Source organism: Mastomys coucha, unplaced genomic scaffold (assembly GCF_008632895.1).
Source record: "Mastomys coucha isolate ucsf_1 unplaced genomic scaffold, UCSF_Mcou_1 pScaffold5, whole genome shotgun sequence".
NCBI classification, from domain to species: Eukaryota; Metazoa; Chordata; class Mammalia; order Rodentia; family Muridae; genus Mastomys; species Mastomys coucha.
In genome coordinates this window covers 21,888,530-21,895,388 of record NW_022196911.1, presented here as the reverse complement: position 1 = coordinate 21,895,388, position 6,859 = coordinate 21,888,530, and the positions used below count along the sequence as shown (strand labels likewise).

Genomic DNA, 6,859 nt, shown 5'->3' with positions numbered 1-6,859 from the left:
ATGAAAGCTAGAAGATCCTGGGCAGATGTCATACAGACCCTAAGAGAACACAAATGCCAACCCAGACTGCTATACCCAGCAAAACTCTCAATTATCCTAGACGGGGAAGCCAAAGTTTTCCATGAGAAAACCAAGTTTATAGAATATATTTCCACAAATCCAGCCCTTCAAAGGATAATAAACGGAAAACTCTAGTACAAGGAGGGAAACTACATCCTAGAAAAAGCAAAAAAGTAATCTTCCAGCCGCATGAACGGAATTCAAACTCTAAGAACAAAAATAACAGGAAGCAACAATTACTTTACATTAATATCTATTAATATCAATGGACTCAATTCCCCAAAGTTTCTGTTAATATTAAATTAACAGAAGCATTGAATGGGAAATTATCCTGTAAAATACTGCATTCTATAGTTGGTAAATTTTAGTTTGCATATCAGTAATACTTTTAATGGTCATCAAAAGGGGTGAGATGAAATCAATCCATTGTAGGAGAAACTTGGATATTTATGAGAAACCATAAGACTTTAGGGGTAGACTTCATTGACAATATGTAGGTATACCATGTTAAAACAAGTACAGTATGTATGGTGTGTATATGTGGTGTGTGTGGGTATATGTATGTGCGTTTGTGTGTGTGTGGGTATACACATGAACATAGATGGAGATACATGCTTTAATATATTCTTAGGTTCATGTATATCTGGGTTAGTGTACATACAAATATGTATTTCAAGTAGGTAGATAATGTAAAAATAGTTTTGAAGAATTACTAAATCTTTTCAAATGATTTTTTATCTTCCAGACAAAGCTCATGCACTAGAAAAATTGTAAAATAGTGTTTTACATTATCTGCTATATTTTTGTGCATGCACTTTATATATGCCTCCAGCATTCACTGAAATTTCACCTTGCCATGATCCATATCACACATATTTGTCTGTTTTAATTAAAATAATCATAAGTAACATTTTTGTGACTAAAAGTTAGAATAGATATACAGATGTAATACTAGTATTAAGGACTGAAAATGTTGCTAATAAATCATACTATGTCAAAACAAGTAAAAAAAATAGGTTTTAATGATTCCTTTTTTGTTTCCTTGCAGATAAGATCTCCAATCATCTATTGATCTTCTGTTATGTTTAGAACATCTACATCAAAGTGATCATACCACTATGCTATCCCTGTATATTGCCTATGTTGTACAGTCAGAGCTCTCTGCTGCCTCCCTATCACTACTTTGATCTATTCTTAAGTTCACACCCCTATCATGCTTATAAAGGTGATGGCAACAATCCTTTCATTCATCCATAAATTTGGTTTCTCAGTATATCTGTGGCAAATTCCTGGTTCGTGTAAAATTCTCATAAGACTGAAGAAAGAAAACCCATGGCCAGCAAAGTAGGCACAGAAACTCACTTTTACATGTAGATGAATTCTCCCAGGCAATAGGAATTTGAAATTATCACAATTTGCTGTAATGGGTCAAATAACTTTTTCCTGCAAAAGATTCTTTTCACAGCTTAGAGATCACCTAAAAGAAAAGTTTCACTTATCCAAAACATTTAGTAAACTATTGTAATTAGATGTCTGTTTTTTTTTTTTTACAAAGGCCTTTCAAGTGTCTGTGACATTTGTATTCTGACAGAATAAATGTATAAACCTATCCTAAAGAAGTATACTTGTGGTAAGATTTTTGTGGTAGTTCTTAAACAGTGTGGAATTAATATACCTTGAGAGAATTAATATACCTTAGTGAATACAATAAAAAATACCTTATGGAATTTTGTAAAAATTAATGAAAGAAACAGTGGGGTTTTTTTTTTGTTTGTTTCTGCTAAAAATAGATTCTGTCTTCTCTCATACAATACACCCTGACCACAGTTTCCCATCCACCCACTGCTCACAGATCCCCCACCCCCTCTTCTCTCACCATATCCACTCCCTGTTTCCCTTCAGAAAGAGTAGGCTTCCTAGACACAACAACCAAACATGACAGAAGAAGATAAAACAAAGCAAAGCAAAAGCCCTCATATTAAAGCTGCTCAAGGCAATGCAGTAGGAGGAAGAATCTCAAGAACAGGCAAAAGATTCAGGCACTGTTAGTTGTTCTACAATGTAACATTCATAACATATATGCAGAGAACCTGTTGCAGACTCTTGAGTCCCCAAGCTTCTGCTTCAATCTTTTGGAGACTATAAGCACCCTGCTTGTTATTCTGTGAGCCATGTGCTTCTAGTGTCTTCTAAACCTTCCAACAATCGTACGTAGGCTGCTAGTGAAGACACCTGATGAACATCTCTAATTTTGACTCCCTTTCAGCCTAATGTTTGTGTGCGGCTCTCTGCATCTGTTCTCATCTGTCCTAGGAAGAAGTCTTTCTAATTTTGAATGAACATGGCACTGATCTATCTATAAGCACAGCAGAATATCATTAACAAAAGGATCATTAATTTCTCTGTTGGTCATGTGTGACCACAGAGTATCTAGGCTAGTCTGTCTCCAGTCCCTGCCTATCCATGTAGTATAGGTCATGGGCTCCCTGTCTTGGCATGGACCTCAAGTTAAAACAGATATTTGTTGGCTACTTCCACAAGTTCTGTGTCACCATTACATCAGAATGTCTTACAGGCAAGATAAATTGTAGGTTGAAGGTTTTCTGGGTGGGATGGTATCCTTGTTTCTGCATGCAGTGAAGTTCTAACGAGAGGAAATTGTTGTAAAAAGTGTTCTAGATAATAAGAGATTAAAAGAATGAGATTTGTTCTAGGTCTATCAATAATAAAATATGATAAAAATTACTAGATCCTCTGAAATGTCCTTCACAGCCTCAAGTAACAGAATACTTGGTTCCTAGCATGCCAGGAAAGCCATGGAAAAATAAGCAAGTAATTACAACTTCTATATTTCCTCTGTTTCAGTTACTGTCCCTGGAGTCCTGATTAAGTTTCTGTCCAGATTACTGTAAATGGTGGACTGACATAGAAGAACAAGCATGGAATAAACTCTTTCCTCTCAAAGTTGGTTTTATTCATGACATTTATCAAGGTTACAGAATGCAAACTATAAGGGATGTCATACTCACTTCTCTTCTTTTAAACAGCATTTGAGGTCTTAGCAAGAATAATAAGAGAAGGGAAGGAAATAAAGTGAACACAGCAAAAAGACAAAAAGAAAATTGTCCTCATTTTTATATTTTGTGACTATATGTATACATAATGTCCTAATGTCTGTGCCCCAAGGATTCTATAGCTATGAAACATGCTCACCTTGTACCAGGATATGCAATTAATGGGCTGGTGAGATAGCTCAGCAGGTAAGAGCACTGACTGCTCTTCCAAAGGTCGTGAGTTCAAATCCCAGCAACCACATGGTGGCTCACAACCACCCATAATGAAATCTGATACCCTCTTCTGTGTACTCACTTAAAACAATAAATAAATCTTTAGGGGGAACCAAATACTCACGGAAGGAGTTGCAGAGGTTAACTGTGGAGCAGAGACTGAAGGAGGGGCAAGCCAGCCTAAATATAGCTATCTCCTGAGAGGTTCTGACAGTACCTGACTAATACAGATGTAGAGGCTCACAGACATCTATTGATCTGAGTTCAGGGTCCCCAGTAAAGGAGTTAGAGAAAGGACCAATGGAACTGAGGGGTTTACAGCCCCTTAGGATGAACAATTATGAACTAACTAGTACCCTCAGAGCTCCCAGGCTCTCAACCACCAACCAAGGACTGCACATGGAGGGGTCTGATTGTTCTGGCAGCATGTGTATAGTAGAGGATTGCAATTTGATCATCAGTAGGAGGAGAGGACCTCGGCCCTGTGAAAGTTCTGTGCCCCAGTGTAGGGGAATGGCAGGGCCAATAAGTGGGAGAGGGTGGGGTGGCAGGCATGGGGAGGGGGGAGGCAACAGGTGTTTGTTTTTGTTGTTTTTGTTTGTTTGTTTTTTGGAGGGGAAACTAGGAATGGAGAAATTTACATGTAAATAAAGAAAATATCTAAAAAAAAAAAAGAAAGAAATTAATATACAGAACTAGTACAATTCTATATACAAACTGATACCATAAACAGAAAAATCTATAATAGAATATCTTTCATAGTATTTTCAAAATAATAAAATACATAAAAATGACCAGAGCTGTGAAAAACTTGTAACATGTATAATTGGAAGAAAGCAACAGAAACTGATACATGGAAAGTTCTCTTGTATTAGTTTGCACCCTATTGCAATGATAAACAGAAAAATTGAAAGCATTCTGTGCAAGAAAAGGTGTATCTCTATTTCATCTCCACATTTCAGATGAAATTATTAAGGGAAATGAGGGCAGGGATCAAGAAAGTCACCTGAAGTCAGAATCTAAACCTGAAACTCTGGAGTTGCACTGCTTAGTAGCTTGCTCTCAACAAATATTTCATCTTGCTTTGATGTGCAATCTAGAATCATCTGGACCTGCTCAAGTTCAATCAAGACAGAAATGTTAGCATGGTCAGGGGCAGGATCAAATTCCTAAATATAGTTTAGGAAGTGTTTATCATTCATATCTTCAAAAAAAGAGTCAGTCTTCTTGCAGGGTATATCTCCAGGTTAGCTATATGGAGAGTTACATCTCATGAGAATGTGGGGGGTACAAATAGACTAATTCAAAACAACAATCTGGACAAAAATTTAAGTAGCTATGGAAATGGAGTACGGATACAGCAGGTAAATGTTCATATTATAAAAGAAATTTGAAGTTCTTTGTGGATAGGTTGGGTAGGTCTTTATTCATCCTGAAAATGTGTCAGTAAACAACAGAAGACATTTATGTTCTACATGTTGCACAAGCATGACTGTGATTGTCCCAACAGATGTGCATCCACATCTGTCTCCCTGGTTAAACTGGGATTATTTTCAGAGGCTACCTACCAGTCTATGTATAAGCCTATAGGAGCAGGTAACTGTGCTTTCACAATAACATAAGATCGTTAATCATGTCATTAGGGACAGGAGAGATTCTGGTGCAATCTCAGTACCCTGGACTTAGGTGTGAAGTAGTCCAATGTGGTTGTTTGAAGGAAAATGGCTTCCATACAGTGATATATTAATACTCTGTCCTAAGAGTATATAACTATTCATTAAATATTAGAAGGTGTGACTTGTTGGAGAAGTGTGAAACTGAAGGTGGACCTTGATGTTTCAAATCCAAGTCTAATTCATCATGTTTCCTGGTTGTGAATCAGATGGAAGTCTCAGGTACTGCTCCTGAACCATGACTACTTGCCTTGCATTGTGTTTAAAATAAGTTACAATTCTAGATAGCCTGTATAAAAGAAACAAAATCTGCTCACAAGTCTCAGGGCGACAGGGACAGGATCCTCTCAACCTCCGTCTACACCTAGAAGTGATGGCAGTGGATCTGCAACCCTCTCTGCCCCTTCCCTGCAAGCAGAGAGCCTACCTTCAGGAAGTGCTTTAACCCATGGACTCAGGCAGGACCAGCCTAAAGGCACAGGCCTCACAAGTCACAGGGTGGCAGGGCCAGGATCCTCTTAACCTCAGGCCACACCTAGGAGGGAAAACAGATCCATAGCCTCCCTCTCTGCACTTTTCCCACAAGTGGAGAGCCTGTCTCCAGGGTGTGCTCTGACCCCAGTACTCAGGATGGAAAACTGATTCACAGCCATCTGTGCCCAGGATTTACCAGAGGAAAGCTGATCTCCCAGAAGTGCTGACACAGGCTTACAGACCCACAGGAGGAACAAGCTCTAGTCAGAGACAGCAAGAACATCTAACACCAGAGATCAACAGATGGCAAAAGGCAAATGCAAGAATCCTACTGCCATGCACACTTTGCGTGATGGTGGTATTTGAGGCGTAAACTTCTAGGAAAGTCAGTCTCCTGCCTCCGCATTGTCGCCTGGCACCCCAAACTCAGAGGTCGCCCAGATATGTCCTTGCACTTGTGTGCTAGGGGCCCACCAAGATATCATTTCTTTACAGCTAGTAAGAGAAAACTCGGACATTACTCTCTGACCTTCACCAATGTTCCAATGTCCTAGTCAAACCCTGGCTTGGAATGTTAAGCCATTCTAACTAATTGCCTCCAGCATTGTGGGTAGGGCATTGAAGCTCAAAGAATGAGAGACTTATCCCAGGACAAGGTCAAGTAAAATCCTCATTCTCAGTCATGTACTACAGCTGAACCACTCCTAAGAATTAGCAAGAGACTGTCTCTACATCCCCAAAAGATTAGCATAGAGGACATTTTACCTAAGATGGGCGGGACCTTAATTTGAGAGTGTGTGTGTGTGTGTGTGTGTGTGTGTGTGAGAAAGAGACAGTCTGTAGCACTGAGCATTCTAGATTCAGCATTCTAGATTCAACAGTCTGCATTCAGCATTCGGACTCGCTCGCACTCGGACTAGAACAGAATTTAGGTGGACTAGGGCTTAGATTCATGCAGTCCGTAACCCACCCCCACCCCCCGCGCTTGGGCCCAGGGGGTGCAGCACCAGTTGAGATTCAAGAGAGTGAGCATTCAAGATTCGAGCATTCAACATTGAAGATTCGAGATTCAAGCCTCTATTCTCCTGACTGGCTCACATGCAGCCTCCCGGGACTCTGGCCTGGACCATGCAGCCCAAACATGCTCGGAGCCCGGGGGGTGGGGGGGTGCTGCACCAGTCCAGAAGAGATGGCTGATGTTTTTAGATCCAGGGTGTTTTAGATTTAGATGGCCTCAGATGTATCTCGACTACTGAGATGCCAGATTTTCCTTTCTCTCTTTTGCAATGATTGTAAAAGCCTCAAGTCAATTTTTAAAGAAATACACTCAGACCTTACACCACTCCTGTCGAGTCTGTTTATCAA

The 6,859-nt window shown here is 39.6% G+C and overlaps 1 long non-coding RNA gene across 1 annotated transcript in view; it reads left to right on the top strand.

Moving 5' to 3' along the window:
• LOC116077865 overlaps positions 1–3,024 on the top strand; it is a 28,825-nt gene extending 25,801 nt beyond the window's left edge. Inside the window, exons 4-5 of the long non-coding RNA XR_004113359.1 lie at positions 1,109–1,285; positions 2,926–3,024. This is a non-coding gene — a long non-coding RNA (uncharacterized LOC116077865). The remainder of the gene's footprint in view (positions 1–1,108; positions 1,286–2,925) is intronic.
• The last annotated feature ends 3,835 nt before the right edge of the window (positions 3,025–6,859 follow it).